Source organism: Piliocolobus tephrosceles, chromosome 6, assembly GCF_002776525.5.
Source record: "Piliocolobus tephrosceles isolate RC106 chromosome 6, ASM277652v3, whole genome shotgun sequence".
Lineage (NCBI taxonomy): Eukaryota > Metazoa > Chordata > Mammalia > Primates > Cercopithecidae > Piliocolobus > Piliocolobus tephrosceles.
This window is the reverse complement of record NC_045439.1, coordinates 41034397-41062259: the sequence shown is the minus strand read 5'-3', so window position 1 is coordinate 41062259 and position 27863 is coordinate 41034397. Positions and strand designations below refer to the sequence as shown.

General features: G+C 36.6%; 1 protein-coding gene across 11 annotated transcripts in view; it reads left to right on the top strand.

Annotated features, from left to right (window-relative positions):
* The window catches only part of FUT8 (fucosyltransferase 8), a 331654-nt gene that overhangs the window by 108539 nt on the left and 195252 nt on the right, over positions 1 to 27863 (top strand). For 6 of the 11 annotated variants that reach the window (XM_023232574.3, XM_023232565.2, XM_023232584.2 and 3 more), the window contains 2 exons: positions 2614 to 2707; positions 4680 to 4714. The exons of 3 other annotated variants lie outside the window; for them this stretch is intronic. The gene's annotated coding sequence lies outside the window, so the exon portion shown is untranslated. The remainder of the gene's footprint in view (positions 1 to 2613; positions 2708 to 4679; positions 4715 to 27863) is intronic. 2 more of the 11 variants (XM_023232599.2, XM_023232624.3) reach the window with 1 other exon arrangement.

The following is a 27863-nucleotide window of genomic DNA, read 5'->3' as shown; positions in this document are numbered from 1 at the left end:
TCCTCCCCTCCTTCCCTCCCTCCTTCCTCCCCTCTCCCTCTCCCTCTCTCTCTCCTCTTTTGTTCTCTTCTCTTTGAGACAGTGTCTTGCTCTGATGCCCCGGCTGGAGTATAGTGGTGTGATCTTGGCTCTCTGTAGCCCCGAGCTCCTGAGCTGAAGCAGCATTCTCACCTCAGTCACCCAAGTAGCTGGGATTACAGGCGCCCGCCACCACACCCAGCTTATTTTTGTATTTTTTGTAGAGATGAGGTTTTGCTATGTCGGCCAGGCTGGTCTCGAAGTGATTCGCTCTAGTGACCTCTAGTGATTCGCTCATGTTGGCCTCCAAGTGTTCTGGAATTGCAAGTGTGAGCCACCATGCCCGGATGGGTCCACTTATTTATTATTATTATTTTTTGAGACAGAATCTCACTCTGTCACCGAGGCTGGAGTGCAGTGGTGGGATCTCAGCTCACTGCGATCACCACCTCCCAGGTTCAAGTGATTCTCCTGCCTCAGCCTCCCGAGTAGCTGGGATTATAGGCACCCGCCACCATGCCTGGCTAAGTTTTGTATTTTTAGTAGAGATGGGTTTCACCATGTTGTCCAGGCTGGTCTCGAACTCCAGACCTCAAGTGTCCACCTGCCTTAGGCTCCCAAAGTGCTGGGATTACAGGCGTGAGCCACCATGCCCAGCCCGGGTCCACTTATTCTAAGAGAACTCTGTCACTGCTTTTTTTGGGAACTTACATTTAATCATTAGATACTCATTCTTTGCCTCTTGAGATATTTCTGTTTTTTAAAAGCCCTTATTTAAAATGTAAAAAAAAAAAAATTATGGTAAAAGTAATGATGTTACCCATAAACAAAGTTTTAAAATTGGTTGCCTATTAGCCAAACAGTGGCCTGCAGTGGTAACCAACTTCTGAAAAGATTATACCTTTTTTCTCATTCAAATATTCCCCCTCCTGCAGAGCTTCTTCAATTTTAATGTGTATATAAATCACTTGAGGATCTTGGTAAAATACTGATTCTGATTCAGTATGTCCCTGGGTTAAGGCCTGAGATTGTACATTTCTGACAAGCTCCCAGGGGAGGCTGAAGCTACTGGTCCCTAGACCAGACTTTTTTTCTCCCTTCCCTCACTTGAGAACTACTTTTTTGGCTTAGATCCAATGTTTGACTTGGATGGCTGAGTAGTGAACGATCATAAAGTAGGAGTTTCTATTGTAAGCCTGCCTGTCTAGAAGTATTTTGAGCAATTTTAGTAGAGCTATTTATAGCTGTTTCTTTCCAGGTGGGATCAGAGAACTATATGCTTCTGAATAGGTTAAATTTTCTTCCATAATATAATGCTGCCCTGAATGCAGAAACGTGCCTATCACTTGTAATTTTCCTGGAAGGCGTGAGGCTGTTTGGTAATTGTGTACATATTTAAGGGAAACTGAGTCATGGAGGACAGGAGGGAACAGTTAACAAATTCATGCATCAGATAATTTACTTTCATTAAAGCCATTGTTACTCTTATTTATTGATTGTTCCTGATGATAGGACATCTGTAGATTTCAAAAAGTGTGTTTGGTGTGAATTTCATACTAATGGCATTTCTCTGCTTTTGACAGTTTCATATACTTAAACTTGTCATCAAAACATAGCATCCTGTCTTGAGCCACATAAATAGTAGTCTTCCTTAATGAAACTTTGAATAGAGCCCAAATTTATGAAATTGTTAATCGCTCTTTACATCTAGATTTTACTTTTAGTAAAGTAATACCTATCTGCTAACGCAGATAGAAAGGTAATCTTTTATTTGGTTGCCATCCTTCAAGAGTCTCTCTCTGCCCTTCCCTCCCTCCCTTCCTGGATCTTTCCTTTTGTCTTTACAGACCTAGATTTTGAAAGGTTCTAGGTTCCTTTTGTCTGTTGATGCTATGTAAATGTTATCCTTAAGTTTTTAATTCAAGCTACAAGTAGACAAATAATATGTCTCATAATTAGCTGGGTGAGTTAAAATGAAAGTTAAGGATTCAGGGGATTCCTACAGATGGGTAAAAAAAAAAGCTCATTGTTAGGATCCTTAACAAAGCATTTTGATTGTCATATGGAGACCTTTGCATGAACACAAATGTTCATATTTGAATATTTATAGGAGATAATCTGTCAGAATTACTGTTATTTTAATTTGCCAAGCTTGGCTGATTGCCATAGTTGGATGTTAGTTGAGTTCAAGATGAAGAATTGTAAATATGTTCTGGTGTGGGACATGGTTTTTGTCCTTGAAGCTGTTTGAATTTCTTACTTCTCTCACCTATACCCCCTTCTTTAAAACTGTGAGGCTTTTTTGTATTACGTGAACTTTCATGTTCTTTTTTAGGAAGAAATATTAAAGTAGTATGTTAACTGTATGGATTAAAACATTTTTTTAAACTAAATTTGTTGACATTTGGTGATCAGGAATTGTTTAAATAATTTTAACTATTTGTCCAATCTTTGCTTCAAAGGACCCATAGGGATGTATATCTTATTTATCTTATTTGAATGGTTTTGTGTGAGATATGTTTCACATTAACAACAAAGAAAATGTAGACTGCTAGATAATTAATTTTTCCCCTTTATTTTATCTCATTTGAACAGCTAATAATTTTAGTGGCCCAGATTCAAGCAATAATTCCTGTCTTCGTAATTGTCATGTGGTTTTGTCAGCTTCTTATGTTCTAGGGGAAGGAAGGTAAGACTTTTTTTTATATATATTGAAATAACTTGGTTAATAAATACCTTTTTTCTCTTTTTAGAAGCCAGGAACCCTGTTCTCTTTCCGTAGTGTCTCCTCACTCAGAAAACATTGTATTCTCCTGCCTCAGCCTCCTGAGTAGCTGGGATTACAGGTGCCCACCACCATGCCTGGCTAATTTTTTTTGTATATTTAGTAGAGACAGGATTTCACCTTGTTGGCCAGGCTGGTCTCGAACTCCTGACTTCAGGTGATCTGCCTGCCTTGGCCTCCCAAAGTGCTGGGATTACTGGCATGAGCCACTGCACAGGAGAATGGCTTGAACCTGGGAGGTGGAGGTTGCAGTGAGCTGAGATCATGCCATTGGCACGCCAGTCTGGGCGACATGAGTGAAACTCCATCTCAAGAAAAGAAAGAAAGGAAAAAAAAAGCCCAACACATTGTATTACTTATTGATGCAGTATCACTCTTCCTACTGAGACAACATTATTTTAGCTTTAGAGATGATATATAGTGGCTTTCTCAAAGTCATATGACATTTTTTTGGGAGCAGGGCTGTATTCTGTACCCCATGTGCTAAGCTATCTTGTCTCATATAACTAGCCACTGTTACCTGAATAGTTTAGTTTTACATGTATAACCACTGACTTGACTAGTCTTAATTGTCTTTATTTCTGTATCTCTTAGAAACTGACATAATTGAATCAGTTTTGTTGGTTATTACTTTAGTTAGAAAGTATGTCAAGTACTACAGGTCAGCATTTCAGTGTTTTTTTTTTTTTTTTTTTTTTTTTTTTTGAGACAGAGTCTCGCTCTGTCGCCCAGGCTGGAGTACAGTGGCGCGATCTTGGCTCACTGCAACCTCCACCTCCTGGGTTCACGCCATGCTCCAGCCTTAGCCTCCTGAGTAGCTGGGACTACAGGCACCCTCCATCACACTCGGCTAATTTTTTGTATTTTTAGTAGAGGCGGGGTTTCACCGTGTTAGCCAGGATGGTCTCGATCTCCTCACCTCATGATCCGCCCCCCTCAGCCTCGCACAGTGCTGGGATTACAGGCGTGAGCCACTGTGCCCGGCCTACATCTCAGTTTTACTGAGACTTTGTTTTGGAGTTTCAGGAATATGGGGTCTCAGGAATATATTTTGTATTTGGAAAATTAAGAGTGAAATTTTATAGCATTTTCTGTCTTTCACAATCATCTATCTTCATTCTCATTTGATTGTTTTTGCTATATTATTTTTTTCTAGAAAATTTTATATAATCTTCCTTGTTACTACTTTTGCCTATTCTTTTTATGACCATCTCCAAGTCATTTCCCTTGTATCTCACCCTAATTCCTTATTATCTTCCTAGGAAAACTTATTTGTCCAACTCTGTAGCTATCCTCTGGCTGGATAACAAAATCATTAATAATTCCTTAAGGTGTTACCCTAGCTACTAATTTTGTAATAGTCCACCGTGTGTTCACTGTGTAAAGGGTTCAGAGGTGACTGTTTTACCTAATGCACCACAGATGTGGAAGTAATAATAAAATGTGCATATATGTAAAGTGAAGATATTGCTAATACTTCTCTCGGGTCTGGCCATTCTGATATGCTTGCTAAGTTTGGAGGCTTATTTTATAATGGTTCTTTTGGAATTCTTAAGGTGAATTAGATATTATGTTTACCTTAAATTTTAATTGGTATGCTTTTGGTTAAGTAAGTTAAAAGTCAATGGAATAAAAGTTAAGCCAGCAATATAAAAAGTAGTAAGCCATTTTTCAGTGTGATTTGAGAAACAATTTAGCTGTATTTCTTGCTATAAAAAAGCAGCAAAGAACAATATACAGTGGACTAAGATTTTCTATGTAAATTAATTTTGATCAAAGTTAATTCCATGTTGATAGCAAATGTTGGGGATTGGCATCCATATGTCAAATTTAACATAAAAATTTAGTTTTCTACTGTTTTTTTTTTTTCCCTTAGGAGGAAGAACTGTAAATCTTAAATTTGTATAGAAGGTATGATAATGTTGTTTTAATAAACAGGATTTGTTATTTTGAAAATTGGGTAGTAAGGACAACCAGTGAATTATACTACTTATTGATTTTTTTAAAACAATTATTTTTAATTTTTGTGGATTCATAATAGGTATATGTATTTATGGGATACATGAGATGTTTTGACACAGCATACAATGTGTAAAAGTCACATCATGGACAATGCACTATCCCTCCCCTCAAGCATTTATCCTCTGTGTTACAAACAATCCAAGTACACTCTTAGTTATTTAAAAATGTACAATTAAATTATTGATTGCGGCAGCGCCCCTCACACAGGGGCACCAGCTGTGGGGGTCTGCCCGCAGCCTCTGACCAGGCCACGGATGAATAAAGTACACTGACACACAGATACTCTGTTTTGCCAGTCCAGCCGAGGGTGTCTCAGCTGCTTACAGACTCCCTGGAGAGTTCTGTAAACAGTTGTGACCATGACCTTGATCAGCAAGTGAGACTGGCATTTATGCAGTAAGATCAATTAACAAAAGCTTGAGTCAACACCATTAGAGGGTAATTGACATTGTGGACTTTCCAAGTAAAAAGCACTTAAGCACCCTGGTACATCAAAGGTTAGTCTTAAGATTTTATGAGTAAACAAGCTAACTAGGTAAACTGCTCTGCCTTCCTTTATTACTACTTTAATTTGTTTAAAGGTAAAGATCAGGTTGCCTTCAACCATATCTATTCCTGAAGTTATGCAAACTTCTTGGCTTTCCAAGAAGATTGTGTCTATCTCTAAAACTATCTTTAATATTTTTCCCACCAGCCTGATTGAACCCAAGTAACTGATTATAGTCACTCTGTTGTGCTATCAGATACTAGGTTTCACTCATTCGTCCTGGTTTTTTGTACCCATTAACCATCCCCACCTCTCCCTCATCCCACCACTGCCTCTCCCAGCCTCTAGTAACCGTCCTTTTTCCATGGGTTCAATTGTTTTGATTTTTAGATCTCACAAATAAGTGAGAACATGAGATGCTTGTCATTCTTTGCCTGACTTATTTCACTTAATGCAGTGACCTCCGGTTCCATCTGTGTTGCAAATGACAGGATCGCATTCTCTTTTATGGCTGAGTAGTACTCCATTGTGTATATGTACCACATTTTCTTTGTTCATTTGTCTGCTAATGGACACTTAGGTTGCTTTCAAATCTTGGCTATTGTAAACAGTGCTACAGTAAACATGGGAGTGCAGATATCTCTCTGATATACTGATTTCCTTTTTTGGGGTATATATCTAGCAGTGAGATTGCTAGATCATATGGTAGCTCAATTTTTAGTTTTTTAAGGAACGTCCAAACTGTTCTTCATAGCAGTTGTACTAATTTACATTCCCACCAACAGTGTATGAGGGTTCTCTTTTTTCCATATCTTTGCCAGCATTGATTATTGCTTGTCTTTTGGATAAAAGCCATTTTAACTGGAATAAGATGATATCTGATTGTAGTTTCGATTTGCATTTCTCTGATGATCAGTGATGTTGAGCACTTTTTTAATTTTTTCATTTTTTAAATTTTTTTATTATGAGATGGAGTCTCGCTCTGTTGCCAGGCTGGAGTGCAGTGGCACCAATCTTGGCTCACTGCAACCTCCATCTCCTAGGTTCAAGCAATTCTCCTGCCTCAGCCTCCCTAGTAGCTGGTACTACAGGTGCACACAGCCATGCCTGGCTAATTTTTTTTTTTTGTATTTTCGTAGAGATGGGGTTTCACCATGTTGCCCAGGCTGGTCTCAACTCCTGAGCTCAGGCAGTCTGCCTGCCTCAACCTCCCAAAGTGCGAGGATTACAGGCATGAGCCACTGTGCCCAGCCGAACACTTTTTCATATGTGTGTTTGCTAGTTGTATGTCTTTTTTTTTTTTTTTTTGTGAGAAATGTCTATTCAGATCTTTTGCCTAGTTTTTAATTGGATTATTAATTTTTTCCTGTGGAGTTGTTTGAAGTTTTTTTTGTTTTTTTTTCTTTTTCTTTTTGAGATGGTGTATTGCTCTTGTTGCCTAGGTTGGAGTGCAGTGGTGTGATCTCGGCTCACTGTAACCTCCACCTCCCGGGTTCAAGCGATTCTCCTGCCTCAGCCTCCCAAGTAGCTGGGATTATAGGTGCCTGCCACCACGCCCAGCTAATTTTTTGCATTTTTAGTAGAGATGGGGTTTCACCATGTTGGCCAGGGTGGTCTTGAACTCCTGACCTCAGGTAATCTATCTGCTTTGGCCTCCCAAAGTGCTGGGATTACAGGTGTGAGCCACTGTGCTTGGCCGAGCTTCTTTTGTATTCTGGTTATTAATCCTTTGTCAGATGGGTAGTTTGCAAATATTTTCTTCCATTGTGTAGATTGTCTGTTTGTTGGTTGTTTACTTTGCTGTGGAGAAGCTTTTTAACTTGATGTGATGCCATTTGTCCATTTTGGCTTTGGTTGCCTGTGCTTGTGAGGTATTACTTAAGAAATCATTACCCAGACTAATATCCTGGAGAGTTTCCCCAGTGTTTTAGTCATTTCGTAGTTTGAGGTCTTTGATTTTTGTCTTTAATCAATATTTTGATTTGATTTTTGTGTATGGTGAGAGATAGGAGTTTAGTTTCATTCTTCTGCATATGGATATCCAGTTTCCAAGCACCATTTATTGAAGAAACCGTCTGTTCTGCCATGTATGTTTTTGGCACCTTTGTCAAAAATGAGTTCACTGTAGGTGTGTGGATTTTTTTCTGGGTTTCTCGGTTCTATTGGTCTCTGTGTCTGTTTTTATGCCAGTACCATGTTGTTTTGTTTACTGTAGTTCTTAATACAGTTTGAAGTCAGTAAATGTGATTCCTCTAGTTTGGTTCTTTCTGCTTAGGATGGCTTTGGTTATTCTGAGTCTTTTGTGGTTCCCTATAAATTTTAGGATTTTTTTTTTTAAATATCTCTGTAAAGAATGTCATTGGTATTTTGATAGGGATTGCATTGAATCTGTGGATTGGTTTGGGTAGTATGGACATTTTAACAATATTGATTCTTCCAATCCATAAACATGGAATATCTTTCCACTTTTGGTGTCCTCTTCAATTTCCTTCATCAGTATAGTACAGTTTCTGTTACAGAGATCTTTCACTTATTTGGTTAATTCCTAGGTATGTATGTATTTATTTATTTTGGTGGCTATTGTAAATGGGACTACTTTTAAAATTTTTCAGTTTGTTCACATTTCGCATATAGAAATACTACTTATTTTTGTATGTTGATTTTGTATCTTGCAACTTTATTGAATTAGTTTGCCAGTTCTTAATATTATCAGTTCTAATAGGTTTTTGGTGGATTTTTTAGGTTTTTCCAAGTATAAGATCATATCATTTTTTCATGTGTCTGTTGGCTGTATGCATGTCTTCTTTTGAGAATCCTTTGCCCACTTTTTGATGGGGTTGTTTGTTTGTTTTTTTTGTAAATTTGTTTGAGCTCTTTGTAGGTTCTGGATATTAGCCCTTTGTCAGATGAGTAGATTGCAAAAATTCAACCCCATTCTGTAGGTTGCCTGTTCACTCTGATGGTAGTTTCTTTTGCTATGCAGAAGCTCTTTAGTTTAATTAGATCCCATTTGTCAATTTTGGCTTTTGTTGCTGTTGCTTTTGGTGTTTTAGACATGAAGTCCTTGCCCATGCCTATGTCCTGAATGGTATTACCTAGGTTTTCTTCTAGGGTTTTTATGGTATTAGGTCTAACATTTAAGTCTCTAATCCATCTTGAATTAATTTTTGTATAAGGAGTAAGGAAAGGATCCATTTTCAGCTTTCTACTTATGGCTAGCCAGTTTCCCAGCACCATTTATTAAATAGGGAATCCTTTCCCCATTTCTTGTTTTTCTCAGGTTTGTCAAAGATCAGATGGCTGTAGATGTGTGGTATTATTTCTGAGGACTCTGTTCTGTTCCATTGGTCTATATCTCTGTTTTGGTACCAGTACCATGCTGTTTTGGTTACTGTAGCCTTGTAGTATAGTTTGAAGTCAGGTAGCATGATGCCTCCAGCTTTGTTCTTTTGACTTAGGATTGTCTTGGTAATGCGGGCTCTTTTTTGGTTCCATATAAACTTTGAAGCAGTTTTTTCCAATTCTGTGAAGAAAGTCATTGGTAGCTTGATGGGGATGGCATTGAATCTATAAATTACCTTGGACAGTATGGCCATTTTCACGATATTGATTCTTCCTATCCGTGAGCATGGTATGTTCTTCCATTTGTTTGTGTCCTCTTTTATTTCACTGAGCTTGTCATCACTGGCCATCAGAGAAATGCAAATCAAAACCACAATGAGATACCATCTCACACCAGAATGAATGGCAATCATTAAAAAGTCAGGAAACAACATGTGCTGGAGAGGATGTGGAGAAATAGGAACACTTTTACACTGTTGGTGGGATTGTAAACTAGTTCAACCATTATGGAAAACAGTATGGCGATTCCTCAAGGATCTAGAACTAGAAATACCATTTGACCCAGCCATCCCATTACTGGGTATGTACCCAAAGGATTATAAATCATGCTGCTATAAAGACACATGCACACATATGTTCACTGCGGCACTATTCACAATAGCAAAGACTTGGAATCAATCCAGATGTCCATCAGTGACAGACTGGATTAAGAAAATGTGGCACATATACACCATGGAATACTATGCAGCCATAAAGAAAGGATGAGTTTGTGTCCTTTGTAGGGACATGGATGCAGCTGGAAACCATCATTCTCAGCAAGCTGTCGCAAGAACAGAAAACCAAACACCGCATGTTCTCACTCATAGGTGGGAACTGAACAATGAGATCACTTGGACTCGGGAAGGGGAACATCACACACCGGGGCCTATTATGGGGGAGGGATTGCATTGGGAGTTACACCAGATGTAAATGACGAGTTGATGGGTGCTGAGGAGTTGATGGGTGCAGCACACCAACATGGCACAAGTATACATATGTAACAAACCTGTACATTGTGCACATGTACCCTAGAACTTAAAGTTTAAAAAAAAAAAAAGATCATATCATCTGCAAACAAGGATAACTTGACTTACTCCTTTACAATTTGGATGCCCTTTATATTTTTCTCTTGTCTAATTGCTCTCGCTAGGAGTCCCAGTACTATAATGAATAATAGTGGTGAAAGTGGGCATCCTTGTTATGTTCCAGATCATAAAAGACAGGCTTTCAGTTTCTCCCCATTCAGTGTGATACTAGTTGTGGGTCTGTTGTGTATGGCTTTTATTGTGTTTATGTGTGTTTCTTCTATACTCATGTTTTTGAGGGTTTTTATTAATGAAGGGATGCTGAATTTTATCAAATGTTTTTTCAGCATTAATTGAAATGGTCATATGGTTTTTTGTCTGTCATTTTTTGTGATATGGTGTATCACTTTGATTGATTTGTGTATGTTGAACCATTCTGGTGTCCCAGGGATAAATCTCACTTGGTCATGATGGATGATCTTTTTAATGAGTTGTTGAGTTCAATTTGGTAGTTTTTTGTTATGGATTTTTGTATGAATATTCATCAGGGATATTGGCCCTTATTCTTCTTTTGATGTGTCTGTTTATGGTTTTGGTACCAGGGTAATAATAGGGGCCTTGCAGAATGAGTTTGGAAGTACTCCCCCCTCCTCTGGTTTTCGGAATAGTTTGAGTAGAATTGGTATTAGTTCTTCATTAAATGTGTAGTAGAATTTAACAGTGTAACCATTGGGTCACAGGCTTTTCTTTACTGTCAGACTTTTAATTATGGCTTCAATTTCATTATTATTGGTCTGTTTTGGTTTTGGATTTCTTCATGTTTCAATCTTGGTAGGTTGTATGTGTCTAGGAATTTGTCCATTTCTTCTAAGTTTTCCAATTTATTGGCATATATTTGCTAATAGTAGCCACTAATGATTCTTTGGATTTCTGTGGTATCAGTTGTAGTGTCTCCTTTGTCATCTCTGATTTATTTGGATCTTCTTTTTTTCTTAGTCTGGCTTAAGGTTTGTCTGTTTTAACTTTTCCAGCAACCAACTTTTTGATTCATCTTTTGTATTTTCTTTATTTCAATTTCCTGTATTTCTTCTCTCATCTTTATTATTTATTTTCTTCTACTACTTTTGAGTTTGTTTTTTCCTCTTGCTTTTTTAGTCCTTAAAATGCATTGTTAGCTTGTATATTTAAAGTTTTTCTTCCTTTTTTTGATGTAGGCACTTGTAGCTATAAACTTCCCTCTTAGTACAGCTTTTACTGTATTCCAAAGGTTTTGGTATATTATTTTTCCATTATTATTTGTTTCAAGAAAGTTTTCAATTTTCTTCTTAATTTCTTCATTGACCCACTTGTCATTCAGGGGCATATCGTTTAATTTACATGTATTTGTATCGTTTCCAAAATTCCTCTTGCTGTTGATTTCTATTTTTATTCTATTGTGGTCAGAGATGTTTGATATTATGTGTTTTTTTTTCTTTAAGCGTTTTAAGACTTGTTTTGTGACCTAACATATGGTCTATCCTTGAGAATGATCCATATGCTAAAGAAAAGAATGTGTATTCTATAGCTGTTGGAAGAAATATTCTTTAAATATCTATTAGATCCATTTGGTCTATTTCTTTGTTGATTCTCTGCCTAGAAGATCTGTTCAGTGCTGAAAGTGGGATGTTGAAGTCTCCAGCTATTATTGTGTTGGAGTCTTTCTCTCTTTAGCTCTAATAATATTTGCTTTATATATCTGGGTGCTCCACTGTTGGGTGCATATATATTAAAATACTTACAATTTTTATATCCTCTTGCTGAATTGACCTCTTTATTATTACATAGTGACCTTCTTTGTCTCTTCTTACAGTTTTTGTCTTGAAATCTATTTTGTCTGATAGAAATATAGCTTCTCCTACTCTGTTTTGGTTTCTATTGGCATGGAATGTCTTTTGCATTTCTTTATTTTCAATCTGTTTGTGTCTTTATAGGTGAAGTGTACTTCTTGTAGGCAACAGATTAATGGGTCTTCTTTTTTTTTTTATCCATTCAGCTATCCCGAGTCTTGTGATTGGAGAGAGTTTAGTCCACTTACACTCAGTGTTATGATTGACAAACAAGGACTTATTCCTGCCATTTTGTAATTTTTTTCTGGATATTTTGTGGTCTTCCCTTACATCTTTCTTTCCTTCGTGTCTTCCTGGATGTTACAGCCTACTACACACCTAGGGTATATGGTATAGCCTATTGCTTCTAGGCTACAAACCTGTACAGCATGTTACTGTACTGAATATTGTAGGCAGTTCTAACACAGTGGTAAGTATTTGTGTACCTAAACATATCTAAACATAGAAAAGGTACAGTACATTTATGGTATTTATAATCTTTATTTTTGTAGACAGAGTCTTGCTCTGTTGCCCAGGCTGCAGTGCGGTGGCACAATCTCGGCTCACTGCAACTTCTGCCTCCTGGTTTAAGCAATTCTCATGCCTCAGCCTCCCAGGTAGTAGCTGAGATTATAGGTGTGCACCATCATGCTCAGCTAAGTTTTGTATTTTTAGTAGAGATGGGGTTTCACCATATTGTCCAGGCTGGTCTTGAACTCCTAGTCTCAAGAGATCCTCTGCCTTGGCCTCCCAAAGTGCTGGAATTATAGGCAGAAGCCTTTGTGCCTGGCTGGGGGGTATTTATAATCTTATGGGAATACTCATATATGCAGTTCGTTGTTCACTAAAAACATCATCATGCAGTGCATGACTTTACTTTGTATGAAAAGTTGCTGAACATTCTAAAGGAGATATGAAAGTAACTTAGGATGGATTTTTGTTAGAAAATTGTGATGTTTTTGTCAGCTGCGGTGGCTCACGCCTGTAATCCCAGGACTTTGGGAGGCCGAGGCGGGTGGATCACGAGGTCAGGAGTTCAAGACCAGCCTGGCCAAGATGGTGAAACCTTGTCTGTACTAAAAATACAAAAATTAGCTGGACTTGGTGGCGGGCACCTGTAATTTCAGCTACTCTGGAGGCTGAGGCAGTTGCTTGAACCTGTGAGGCGGAGGTTGCAGTAAGCCAAGATCACGCCACTACACTCTAGCCTGGGCGACAGAGTGAGGCTCTGTCTCAAAAAAAAAAAAAAAAGATGTGCAAAAATGTGTTGTATGCCTGGTACCCTGGTACCTCTTTGGCATGCAACTTTGTGTTTTCCTCCTTCCTTTGGCATAAGTAATATTTGGATTTCACTGTTTGAATTCAGTGATTACTTGGTTGTGGAATCAAATTATTTTGTCTTTCCAAACCTCATTTTTCTCTAACATAAAATCAGTAATACACACTTTATGAAGTAGTGGTTGAAATTCAGTTCCTGGTGTAGTCTAGGAAGTTTTTCTTGAATCTGAATGTCAAATTGCTGAAAACTTGTATGAATTTGTGAATTTTGCTGTGTAGATCTTTTGGACATGAAAATGACAATATCTTTTTAAGAATTAAATAGTATGCTAGGCGCGGTGGCTCAAGCCTGTAATCCCAGCACTTTGGGAGGCCGAGACGGGCGGATCACGAGGTCAGGAGATCGAGACCATCCTGGCTAACACGGTGAAACCCCGTCTCTACTAAAAAATACAAAAAAAAATTAGCCGGGCATGGTGGCGGGTGCCTGTAGTCCCAGCTGCTCGGGAGGCTGAGGCAGGAGAATGGCGTGAACCTGGGAGGCGGAGCTTGCAACGAGCCGAGATCTGGCCACTGCACTCCAGCCTGGGCAACAGAGCAAGAATCCGTCTCAAAAAAAAAAAAAAAAAAAAAAAAGAATTAAATAGTAGGAGAAATATACTAAGGGAAAGTAGGTCTCTAGAGTGTTTTCATGGGGACTCTACAGTAGCTTACTGCATTACGGTTACTGTAATTCATCAAGATAATAGGGAAATTATGCATCCAAAGGATTTATTTACTTGAAATAGCACCTCTAGAAAGGGGTATTCGTAGAACAGTAATTTAGGAAGTGAGACACTTGAACATACCTCTTTCTTTCTTTCTTTCTTTCTCTTTCTTTCTTTCTTTCTTTCTTTCTTTCTTTCTTTCTTTCTTTCTTTCTTTTTAATCTTAGGTAACTTTAGATTTTAATAAGATTTCACTATATAATGTTTTGTGGGCAGATGTTGGAAAATAAATCTACTGAAAATTTCCCAGTTTAGTAATTACCAAAGAACTAATAAACCAATATTAAAGTTTAGTTAGAAAATTAAAATCAGGACTCATAAACAAATCATGTTAAATGAGTTATGGATTAAATGAATGTTATTGTTGAGTTTAACTATGTGTCAAATCAGTATAATTTCTTTGACATAATCACATTATAGACATCAATGTATGTGTGGTACATTGTATTACAAAGGGTTACAAAGTGATGAACCTAGTGAGTTTGTATTTTTAAGGATGTTATAGACCTATGAATTTCAATTATATTTGTTTAAATGTGAATCACTTTTATAAGCAGCAGCAAAATATCATTGCCTTTGTATTTTGTAGCAGGTGAGTCAGCTTTTGTATATATTCAGATAATTATAAATTTTAATTTATTTTATTTTGACTAAAGTTTATGAGATAATTTAGGATATTGTTTGCTAATCACTTTAAAGTAATCTAAGTTTAGCTGGTTGTGGTCATGTGTGCCTGTAGTCCCAACTACTCTGGAGGCTGAGGTGGGAGGATCACTTGAGCCTAGGAATTTGAGGGTGTTGTGTGCTATCGTTACGCTTGTGAATAATCACAGCATGGTACTCTATTAGGCAACATAGCAAGACCTTGTCTCTTATAAAAAAAGCAAAAAAAAAAAGAAATCTCAGTTTATAATTTTATTTGACATATTACAGCTCTTTATTTGACCCTGAAAGTGTTGCACCTAGAATAGCCTTTGCATGCGTAGTCCTTAACCCTGAAGAAAAAGATTAAAGAAAATAAAATCAAAACTTAGTTGAAAATCAGTAAGTGCGGACAGGCTTCTTCTGAGAAAATGGAAATGAATTTATGTGTAAATGTTAAAGGCATATGGATATGTTGATTATAGCCATCTTTAAGTGTTTTTGTTATAGGTAAACGGTTTGCAGAGTTAGAGTAAATGGATTAAAGGTATTGCTGAAATTAAAATAACTTTATTTTTCAAGTTTTTTTGGTATTATGTTTGTTTTTTCAGAAAACCAGATACTTAAATATAAAACTGGGTAATTATTTTTGTAACTATTTTATTAATAATTTAATGTTAACTACTAGAAGTCTATAATTTTATATTTAATATACAAAGTATTTGGCAAATGATTATTAAAATAATATCATAGTAATATACATCCCCCCCCTTTATTGTGGTAAAATATACATAACAAAATTTGACATTTAATCATTTTTAAGTATATAGTTCAGTGTTGTGCAACCATCATCACTATCCATCTCCAGAATGCTTTCATCATCCCGAAGTGAAACTCTGTGCCCATTACACAGTAATTTCCTGTTACTCACTATCTCCCCTTTAATCACTATTCTACTTTCTCTCTCTGTGATTTTGACTATTCTAAGTATCTCACATGAGTGGAACCACACAAAGTATGTCCTACGACTGGCTCATTGCATTTAGCATAGTGTCTTCAAGGTTCATCCATATTGTAGCATGTATCAGAATTTCAGTTCTATTTCATGCTGATTAATACTCCGTTATATGTATATACCACATTTTGCTTATCCATTTATCTGTCAGTGGACATTTACATTGTTTCTACCTTTTGGTTATTGTGAATAATTCTGCCTTGAACATTGGTATGCAAGTATCTGTTTTGCGTGGTAATATATTTTTCTATATATTTTAACATAAATTTATTACTTTAAATATTTTTACTTAAATAAGCTAGATAAATATCTGAATTTTCAGTGAATATTTATTGAATACCTTGTATATTGTAAGTATTGTGGAGATATAAAGAGTTACAATATCATGAAACTATGGTTTTAAAGAATTTACAGTCTAATAACAGTAATAGGGCATGTTTATAAAGACGCAGAACCTGGTACCATATGCTTTTTGAAGCTGAAGAGATATCTAAGCTCTGATGCAAACCAACATCCTTTCTTGCCGAGATTTTTGTTTGTTATCCTGAACAGTTAGGAGGCAGAATACATGGCCATAATCAACATATGCATATTCCATTCAAGCATAGCATTTAACCTTTAAGGATGAATTTTGGGGTGATCATATCAACATGGAAATTAGATCATGACATTTCTTTAAACAGTCTTCTCCATGGACCTTATCTTTAGGTGACTTACTTTCCTCCCAAACTGCCACCTGAACTCTGACCTCATTTCCTGTCGCCCACTCCCACCTTGCACTGGGTAGTTTTTTGTTGTGGATACATTTCTTATGTATGTAAACTGGCTTAAGTACAAATGACGTAAAAGGCATAAGGAGGAACTACATATGGGTTTCAAGGTTCTTTCCAGCTTTGTGATTCTAATTTAATCCCTGTGGTACCTGTATGTCGCCAATGAAAGAAAACAGAGTTAGCATCCTTAGAGGTTTCACAGCAGATCTGCTTTGTGGTGATTTTAAAGGCTAAAACTTTGAAATAAAAGCAGTTTGGTATGTTTCAGTGGTCTCCTTTTCTCCTCTTTCAGAGTAGTTTTCCTGGAAAAGCAGAATAAATTTTTTACGAATTTAGTCATAACTTTTGCAGTTTAATTGGACATTTTGGATTTTTCTGTGTGTGCAAGCTGGACCTTTTGAAGTTTAACACTGGAATACTAACATGAGAATGTTCCTACTCTTAATTTCCACTGAGCTAGACAAAAGGAAAACATGTATTTTAGATTCATATTTTCTTTGAATGATGTTTTGAAGCTCAAGATGAACTTTAAAAAACACAGCTAAGCAGAGCTTCTAAAAGGTAATACTGTAGTATTATTTTTTTCCTCCATATTAATCTACTTCGCTCCCCATAGTGAGCTTGAACTGTGAGTGGTAAAGACTTATTACTTTGTAGGGTATCCTGGCCCTAAAAATTAACCTTCTTTCTCAAAGCCTTCGGCCTATGAATGTGATGATTCTGTAAGCCTCTTAAGAACAGGGACTGTGGCTTCATTTTTATTTATTTTATTTTTCTTATTTATTTATTTATGAGACAGAGTCTCACTCTCTTGCCCAGGCTGGAGTGTAGTGGCTTGATCACGGCTCGCTGCAGTCTCTGCCTCCTGGGTTCAAGTGCATCTCATGCCTCCACCACCCAAGTAGCTGGGATTACGGGTGTGCACCACAATGCCTGGCTAATTTTTGTATTTTTTTGTAGAGATGGTGTTTTGCCATGGCCTGTCTCAAACTCCTCGCCTCAAGTGATCCACCTGCTTTGGCCTCCCAATGTTCTGGGATTATAGGCCTGAACTACTGTGCCAGGCTTGTGGTTTCATTTTTGTAAAACGTTCAGTAGAGTTGGTGCCTTGCACGTAATAAAATGATCTTCTGAGGTTATGATTCCACATAAAAAATGAAAACTTAAAAAAGGAGATAATTGCAGAAGCGAAGAAAGATGAATGAACAAGGATGGCCATTCTTCCATTCAACACATAATGAAGGTCTACTATGTATCAGACACTCCACTAAGTACTGGAAATACAGCAATGATAAATTAGACTCATTTTCTACACTTAGGGAATTTAGGTTGTCTAGAACAGGGAATAGCATGTAATAGGCACTTAAAAATATTTGAATACATGAATGTCTGTTTTGTAGAAAATGATTTAGGGTATAGAACATTTTAGTGAGGAAGTGGAGCGTATCCCATCGTATTAGAGATAATTCATTAAAAAAAAGGAAACTGTTTATTAATACAGAAAATACTTGAGTTGGTTATGGTAATACATAGAATGTAATACAGAAAAGCCCTTAAAAATAATGAGATATATATTGGCTGACACAGAAAGATATTCTAATTTACCTAATGTTGAATTAAACAAAGTAAGTTATTGAATAGGATATATGGAATGATTCCTTTAATGTAAGGTTACTTTATGTTTCTATAAAATGTCACAAGATATGGTGGAGAAATAACAATGAATGATTCTAACAGGAGATAAGTTTTTCGCTGATCTTTGCTCTATTCTTTATGTACTTCTGTGATTGTTTTACCGTGATCATGTGCTACTGTTTAAAAATAATAAAGCTGCTTAAAAATGTTTCTGGATAATTTTTTTTAAAACTTAATATCTGTATCTATAAGTAGTTATTAGTTGATAGTCTGTTGTCCTGTAAATGTAAAATGTATCATTAAAGAATTCTGCATTTTCTTTCTAAAGAAATATAGTTAAGCAGAGTTAACTTTTAATGCTCAACATTTACCTTTAATGTTTATTATTTATTTTTTGTTTTTTAATATATATTTTTTTGAGACAGGGTCCTCCTCTTTCACTAAGGCTGGGGTGCAGTGGCATGATCTTGGCTCACTCCAACTTCTACCCTCTGGGCTCAAGCGATCCTCCCACTTTAGCCTCCCAAATAGCTGGGGCTACAGGAGCGTGCCACTATGCCTGGCTAATTTTTGTAGTTTTTGTAGAGGCCAGGTTTTGCCATGTTGCCCAGCTGGTCTCAAACTCCTGGTCTCAAGCAATCTGGCTGCCTTGGCCTCCCAAAGTGCTGAAATTACAGGCATGAACCACCATGCCCAGCCTACCTTTAACATTTAACAGTATTTACCTGTAACACTCATGGAGTGTAGTTTTAAAATAAACAATAACATTTACAAATGTGTAGTAGCAGGAATATATTTAATAATAATTTTAATTTTGTTTTGGAGGTACTTTGAGGGAGGTGTGTCTATTAAATGGAGAAGAACTGAAGTTCTTAAGCATTTTTGTATACTTAAAAACTTAATTTGGATTTAGTTATTAATAAATATTAGGTTGAACTACGTTTTTAATCTAAAGATTTATTTTGGCACTCTTTTTTGCTTATTATGACTTCTCATTTTCTTAATTAGAGGAGAGAAGACATGTTTTTTGGGAGTCCTGGTTATATCTAGTCAATAGTCTTAGTTTTCACAGGATAGTAGGGAATTTTAAATTATTACTACCTATTTTCTTAACTTATTTCAATAACTTGCTGTTTTTATCAGGAAAAATTAATGGACTAATCAAAATGTTCCATTCTGTACATAGTTTGCTCATAACAAACTCGTTTTATTAGAAATGTTATAGCACCTTTATTTTTTTTATCCTCCACAAGATCATTTTAGTGTAGTTATTGGAGTTTCAAATCATATGTAATTCAGTTTGAAAACTATGTCTGTGGTTCTGTTTAGTAACATTTTAAGAGATATTATTAAAAAAGGTTAACATTGCTTAGTTAAAAGTTATCATTATTCTTTCAAAAGAAAAGTTTTAGTTTTCAGACTACACAGTCCTTTGAATTCTGACGCATCAAGTTTCAAACAGTTTTTTTTGTTTTTGGGGATACTTACCTATGAGATCTCCAGAAATTGTATATTCAGCTATGAAAATCTTCAGAAACTGTGAGCACAGACATAAGACTATAAACCTTAGAGGATGATTTTAGATTTCTTTCTCTTTTTTACTTTTTATTTTTGAGAAAAATAAGCCTGTTCCAGTTTAATGAATATGATAATTTGAAATCCAGGTAGAATAATATATCTCATTTTTGTCCTCATTTTTTAAGGTGAGATAGTTTATAAAATAGAGAATAAATCATGTTGTTAGATGTTGACTCTTGTATAAAAGTATGAATCTTATATAGTGATATCATTCTATTTTAAATGCTTTATATGTTTAAATAAATTATAAGAAGAGAATTATAGAAAAACTGAAACAAAATGCTTGAATTAATACTGTAAACGTGAAGTTAGCATTTATAATTGATATTTTAAATTGTTACATAAAGACGTATGAGTATGGATAAAAACATATACATTAGTATAAATGAAATTAATGGCTTCTTTTATACACTCACAATATTTATACTTTTCTTTAAGTATTTTAGATGTTGATAAGTGTTCTAGAGAAAAGTAGGTACATTAGGGATGGTAATAAGGAATGTTGGAGTTGAGAGGATGCCATTTTTGTATAAAATGGTCAGGGAAGGTTTCACTAAGAAGGTGATAGTTGAGTGATGCCCTGAATTTGGTGAGGGACATAGCTGTGGTGATATTTGGCCAAGTGTGTTTCTGACAAGATCAAAAGCCCTGTGTTGAGTGCAGGCTCTGCATATTTAGAAACATAAGAAATTTAATTGTGCATGGCACAAAGTGGTCTTATGTGTTAAAAAACACATAATTTTTTGGTTTCATTTTTGCTTTCCTCGTACATTCTGAGATATGCTGAAATTGGGATTTACTTGTCGTGCTTATTGTATCTTTGGCACCCACATCAGTGCCAAACACATGGCAGGCAATGTGTTATGGATGGTGAGAAAGAATTTTGGAGGAATCTTCTTTTTTTAAAAAAATAAAATTCATACTACTAAATTGTTTCAAGCTGCAGAGGTCTTTTGAGATCATTTAGATAACTATTTTGGATGTTATGCATGAGAAGACACATCATTAAATAGAGTGACTTCCAAAAGTCACCAATAATTAGTAGCAATCTTGAGTTGGCAAAGATTTTTAGTTTCTTAGTCTAACTTTAGTCCTTTGATGGGGAGATCCTTTTGTTTCCGTTGTCTGATCTATGCATGGGAAGATACTTGCTATAGAAAACCTCCTTGCTATGGAAGACCTCCTTGTATCTAGAATCAGATTGCTTGGTTGAAATTCCTGTTTGACACTGCTAGCTTTGTGATTCTGTCCCTCTCCTGACTTTTCCTTTTGGTGCCCTGGTTTTCTAGTCTGTTAGACAGATATTGTTATTGTCTCTCTCTCTCTCTCTTGTTTTTTTTTGAGACAGAGCCTCGCTCTGTTGCCCAGGCTGGAGTGCAGTGGCACCATCTGGGCTCACTGCAAGCTCCGCCTCCCAGGTTCATGCCATTCTCCTGCCTCAGCCTCCTGGTAGCTGGGACTACAGGCGCCCACCACCACAACTGGCTAAGTTTTTGTATTTTTAGTGGAGACGGGGTTTCACTGTATTAGCCAGGATGGTCTCGATCTCCTGACCTCGTGATCCACCCGCCTTAGCCTCCCAAAGTGCTGGGATTACAGGCATGAGCCACCATGCCTGGCCCAGATATTATTATTCTCATTCCAGTATTCTTTACACCATAAACATTTTCTCATTAATCTTCAAATTTACCAACTCAGAGTGTTATTTCCTTGTTTTAAAGGGAGTGATGATGAAGAGAATAGGAGTTTGAAATTAGTTGTTCTTGGGTTGTATAAAAATTTAATTCTTAAGGTTATTTGTTAGTATGTATCAAACTTTAATGAATGAGGAAAACATCAGGAAGTCAAAAGAACTGTTTCCAAGAGTATTTGAGCATCAGGAGTTCATGTATTCATTTAGGAAAGGGATGTCAAAATAAAATTGTTTAGATACATAGAAGGCTGGTTAACTTTCTGTATGATAATGAAGCCATATAACTTCAGGGTTAGCAATCCAAAAGGAGACTTGGATATAAAACATTGAATTTAATTTAGGTATCATCAAGATCTTTATCATCATCTCCAATATCATAAGACACTGGATTTTATCATCTCTAGGACCAAGTATATTGGTTTTACTGATTTTAGCAGATCCTAGAATCTTGCCATATGCCTTTAGACTTCTAGCTTCATGTGGATTATATTTTAAAATAACATCAGCTTTGTTATCCTGATAGTCTCACAGACCAGTATGATGTCCGAGGTATTTATTCACCTCTTTTTTCTCAGTTTTCCTCTCATATGACATAACCTCTTTACACCATCAAAGCACATTGATCCTAATCATCTGTTTCCCTTCATTTTGATTACCTACTCTGTCTATCCCCTTTACATACCAACTCTCCTCTTTTGGGGTTCTTATTTTTACTCCTGCATCTATTTTTCTTTTTCTTTTTTTTTTTTTTTGGCACAGAGTTTCACTCTTGTTGCCCAGGCTGGAGTGCAATGGCACGATTTCGGTTCACTGCAACCTCTGCCTCTTGTGTTCAAGCGATTCTCCTACCTCAGCCTCTGGAGGAGCTGGGATTACAGGTGCGTGCCACCACACCCTCCTAATATTTTGTATTTTTAGTAGAGATGGGGTTTCACCATGTTAGTCAGGCAGGTCTTGAACTCCTGACCTCAGGTGATCCACGTGTCTCGCCTTCCTAAGTGCTGGGATTACAGGCATGAGCCACCATGCCTGGCCTCCTGCATCTGTTTTTACCTCCCTTACCTTACTTTTGAGCATGGCAGCGAAAGCAGCCTTGCAGTGTCCTGGGCTCCTTTCTGGTGGTGATGTTGGCTGTGGTGGCTGTTATTTTGAGGGGTATGCATGAGTATGTAGTCCCAGGAGGCTTGGTCACCTGAAGGGGAAGTTTTGCAACCAAGGTCTTTAGAGGCATGCTCAGTTGGCAGCAAATCTTTAACTTCTTTTTTCATCTTTTGTTTTTTGTGTTAACATTTTTAAGGTTTTCTAGGACAGTCTAGAGTAACATTTACTCTTGTGCATTCTTACCCTCATTACTAAGCTGGACCTCTATTGAGTGGCTGTCTGTTGAATGTTCCAAGGATTCATTGAGGACTCTGTCTTGCTTGTGAGAATTTAAATGATTCCTGGCCCTTTGTGAGCTCTAGAAATTACTCAGCACTAACTGTGTGGTAATTTTTCTCTTCCTGGAAATTGTTTTTGCTCTATATATCATTAGTTTTCACCCTATGCACATGTAGATTAGTATTGATATTCAGGTAATTTAAGGAGATTTATTTTTTTTAAAAATTAGATTTTTCTGTAACTCTCTCACTTCAGGAACTTTTCCCCAAAATTCTTGTTGCATTGGCCTTTCTGTATTATGACCTCTTGTATTTTTCAACTCAGCAATGGCACTAGATTGTATTAGGGTTTCACCTCCTACATACTACAGTCACAAAAGTGCTTTCAGAAATAAATCCCAGGCAATTATAGGGCTCACCTTTTTGTTTGTTTCCCTTATTTCAGAAATCAGTTTTGAGCTGATTTTCAATGTCAGATCATCGATTGTCCAATGTCAGATACGTTGTTTGTCCAATTTTCTAGTTGTTTACATTTGGAGTGTAGTTCTGGATCCTGTTCCTGCTGCATGGGTGAAGGTAGAGGTCTCTTAATACTTTTAAAATTGAGAAAATGCTTAGCCAGTGATATGTTTCACACATTTCAAAGTGAGTTCAAATGCTATTATATGTAAAATTTCATTTTTAAATGTTGTTTAAATTAATTTTAGTAACAATGTTTGTGTTATTCTTTCATACATAGCTGTAATTAAAGCCTCCTTTGGCTGCTTTTCATCTAATATTAGTTACCAGTCAACTGATGTGTTAAAGTTGATATAACTAATGATTTATAAGAGTTGAATCTTTTTGGTACCTTTATGCCCCACTGAAGATCATTGCCCGTTTTATGGTGCTCTTGCGTGCATGCTCTCACGTTTGCTCTCATGCACGCTCTCTCTCTCTCTCTCTGTCTCCCTCCGCCACTCTCTCTCTCTCTCTCCCCCCCTCTCTCCCCAGAATTTGATGTAACAACAAAAGAGTCCCATGACTCTTAGTATAGGAACTTTTTACCAATAAAAAATGTTGGTCTTATGTTCTATCTGTTGAGATACAGTAAAATATGGTGTAAGTTTACTACTTCTTATTCTTTTAGATTCCTTCAGGTAGCTTAAAAGCATTGGAAACTGTGAGTAGAATGCAGATATAAGTTGGTGGGAAGTAATTAAGATTGTCTCATTAAATATGACATTAAAAAAAGGACGTTTAAAAAATTTTTAAGAAAAGATATGAAAAGATATGAAGTACTCATGAAAGATTTAAATTAATGCCTCTTATGCTTATGATTGACTCATTTGGTGACATGAGCTTCATTCTTTATTATTTAGTGCTTACAGTGTTTCAGTTCCTGTACCAGGTATGTAGTGTACCATATCTGATTATTATATGTCTATGCCATTCTTAGAAGAGGAACTTGAAAATCAAATGAAGATGAGACAGTTAATTAGCATTGTGATTTATGTGTTGTGTGCCTAGGGCATCAGAATTGTACATTGTGAGTCTTAAAAAACTCTGAAGAAATGTATTCATAATTTGTATACCTCTGAAGAGATGAGGGTCAGGGTTGTAATTTTAGGTGAGAAAACTACAAATGCATTAATTCTGACAAATGGCCACAAAATTTGATTTCATTACCTTTTATTATTTTTAAACTATTAGTTTAGATTCGGAGGTACCTGTAGAGGTTTGTTATGTAGGTAAACTTATGGGGGATTTGATGTACAGATTATTTCATCACCCAGGTACTAAGCCTAGTACCCAATAGTTATGTTTTCTGTTCCTCTCCCTGCTTCCACTGTCCACCCTCTGGTAGGCTCCAGTGTCTATTGTTCCTTTCATTGTGTTTATGTGTTCTCATCATTTAGCTCCCACTTACAAGTGAGAACATGTGGTATTTGGTTTTCTGTTCCTGCATTAGTTTGCTAAGGATAATGGCCTCTAGTTCTATCCATGTTACTGCAAAGTACATGATCTCATTCTTTTTTATGACTGCATAGTGTTCTGTGGTGTATATGTACCACATTTTCTTTATCCAGTCTACCCTTGATAGGCATTTAGGTTGATTTCATGTCTTTGCTATTGCGAATAGTGCTTCAGTGAACATATGCATGCATGTGTCTTTATGATAGAATGATTTATATTCTTTTGGTTATATATCCAGTAATGAGATTCCTGGATTGAATGGTAGTTCGATTTTTAGCTCTTTGAGAAATGGCCACACTGCTTTCCACAATGGTTGAACTAATTTTACACTCCCACTAACAGTGTATAAGCATTCACTTTTCTCTGCAACATTGCCAGCATCTGATACATTTTTACTTTTTAGTAATAGCCTTTCTGATTGGTGTGAGATGGTATGTCATTGTGGTTTAGATTTGCATTTCTTTAATGATTAGTGATGTTGAGTATTGATCAATGTTGGGCTTTTTTTCATATGCTTGTTGACTGTATATATGTCTTCTTTTGAAAAGTGATCACATCCTTTACCCACTTTTTAATGTATTCATTTTTTTCTTGTGAATTTGCTTAAGTTCCTTATAGATGTTGGAAATTAGACCTTTGTCAGATGCATAGACCTTTACGGTTGCAAAATTTTCTCTCATTCTGTAGGTTGTTTTCTCTGTTGATAGTTTTTTTTTTTGCTGTGGAGAACCTCTTTAGTTTAGTTAGATCCCATTTGGCAGTTTTTGCTTTTGTTGCATTTGCTTTTGGTGTCTTTGTCGTGAAATCTTTCCCAGGTCCTATGTTCAGAATGGTATTGCCTAGGTTGTATTCCAGACTTTTTCATAGTTTTGGGTTTTAAGTCTTTAATCTGTCTTGAGTTGATTTTTGTATATAGTAGAAGAATGTGTCCAGTTTCAATCTTCTGCATATGGCTAGCCAGTTATCCCAGCATCATTTTATTGAATAGGAAATCCTTTCTCCATTGCTTGTTTGTGTAGGCTTTGTTGAAGATCAGATGGTTGTAGGTATGCAGTCTTATTTCTGGGCTCTCTGTTCTGTTCCATTGGTCTGTGTGTCTGTGTTTTTGTTGTTGTTTTGTTTGTTTGCCAGTACCATGCTGTTTTGGTTACTATAGTCCTATAATATAGTTTGAAGTTGGGTAGTGAGATGCCTCCTGCATTGTTCTTTTTGCTTAGGATTACCTTGGCTATTTGGGCTCTTTTTTGGTTTCATATGAATTTTAAAATAGTTTGTCTAATTCTGTAAAATGTCGTTGGTAGTTTGATAGGGATAGCATTGAATTTGTAAATTGCTCTGGGCAGTATGGCAATTTTAATTTTAACGACATTGATTTTTCCTATCCACGAACATGGAGTGTTTTCCCATTCGTTTGTGTCATCTCTAATTTCTTTGAGCAGTGTTTTGTAATTCTCATTGTAAAGATCTTTCACCTCTGTGGTTAGCAGTATTCCTAGGTATTTTATTCTTTTTGTGGCAGTTGCGAATGGGATTGTTTTCCTAATTTGGCTCTTGACTTGCCCGTTGTTGCTGTATAGGAATGCTAGTGATTTTTGTACGTTTAATTTGTATCATGAAACTTTGCTCAAATTGTTTATTAGCTTAAAGTGCTTTTGGGCTGAGACATTGGGGTTTTTTGGTATAGAATCATGTCATCTCCAAACAGTGATAGTTTGACTTATGCCCTTTTTTTTTCTCTTGTCTGATTGCTCTTGAAAAGACTTCCAATACTATGTTGAATAGTAATTGGTGAGAGAGGGCATCTTTGTCTTGTGCCAGTTTTCAAGGGGAGTGCTTCCAGCTTTTGCCCATTCAGTATGATGTTGGCTGTGGGTTTGTCATAGGTGGCTGTTACTCTTTTTTTTTTTTTTTTGAGATGGAGTCTCACTCTGTCGCCCAGGCTGGAGTGCAGTGGCGTGATCTGGGCTCACTGCAAGCTCCGCCTCCTGGGTTCACGCCATTCTCCTGCCTCAGCCTCCCGAGTAGCTGGGACTACAGGTGCCCGCCACCATGCCCGGCTAATTTTTTTGTATTTTTAGTAGAGGCGGGGTTTCACTGTGTTAGTCAGTATGGTCTCGATCTCCTGACCTCGTGATCCTCCCGCCTTGGCCTCCCAAAGTGCTGGGATTACAGGCGTGAGCCACCGCGCATGGCCAGCTCTTACTATTTTGATGTGTGTTCCTTTAATACCTAGTTTGTTGAGAGTTTTTAACATGAAGAGATGATGACTTTTACTGAAAGCCTTTTCTGTATGTATTGAGATGATCATGTGGTTTTTGTCTTTAGTTCTAGTTGTGTGATGAATCATACTTATTGATTTGCGTAAGTTGAACCAACCTTGTATCCCAGGGATAAACCCTACTTGATCATGGTGAATTAGCTTTTTGATATGCTGCTGGATTTATTTTGCTAGTATTTTGTTGAGGATTTTTGCATCAGTGTCCATCAAGGATATTGACTTGAAGTTTTCTTCTCTTTTTTTTTCCTTGAGGAGAAAAAGGTACTTTTTTTTTTTTCTTTGTTTTATGAGCCAGGATCTCACTTTGTCACCCAGGCTGGAGTACAGTGTGCAAACATGGCTCACTGAAGCCTTAACCTCCCAGACTCAAGTGATCCTCCCACTTCAACCTCTTGAATAGCTGAGATTACAGGCATGTGCTACCATGCCTGGCTAGTTTTCTTTTCATTTTATTTTTTATTTTATTTGTAGAGACAGGGTTTCACCATGTCGCCCAGGCTGGAGTTCTCTTTCTTTGTTTTATCTCTTCCAAGTTTTATATCATCATGATGCTGACCTCATAGAATCATTTAGGGAGGACTCCTTACCCCTCAGTTTTTTTGTAATAGTTTTGGTAGGTATGGTACTAGCTCTTCTTTGTACATCTGGTAGAATTAGGCTGTGAATCTGTCTGGTTCAGACCTTTTTTTTTTGTTTTTTTGTTTTTTTTTTTGGTTGGTAGGCTATTTATTACTGATTAAATTTCAGAGCTCATTACTGGTCTGTTCAGGGATTCAGTTTCCTCCTGGTCCAGTCATGGGAGGGTGTATATGTTCAGGAATTTATCCATTTTTTTCTAGACTTTCTAGTTTTTGTGCATAGAGGTGTTCATAATAGTCTGGTTATTTATGTTTCTGTCCAATCTGTAGTAATATCCCCCTTTGTTGTTTCCAATTGTGTTTATTTGAATCTTCTCTTTTTTTCTTTATTAGTCTAGCTAGTGGTCTATCTTGTTAATTTTTTCAAAAAACAAACTCCTGGCTTCATTGATCTTTTGAATGATTTTTTTTGTGTGTTTCAGTCTCCTTCAGTTCAGCCCTGATTTTGGTTATTATTTGCCTTCTGCTAGCTTTGGGATTGGTTTGCTCTTGTATCTCTAGTTCTTTTAGTTGTGATATTAGGTTGTTAAATTGAGATCTAATATATATGTAAATACGTTATATATACATATATAAATATTATATGTTTTTTATTTTTTATTTTATTTTTTTGAGGCAGTCTCGCTCGGTTGCCCAGGCTGGAATGCT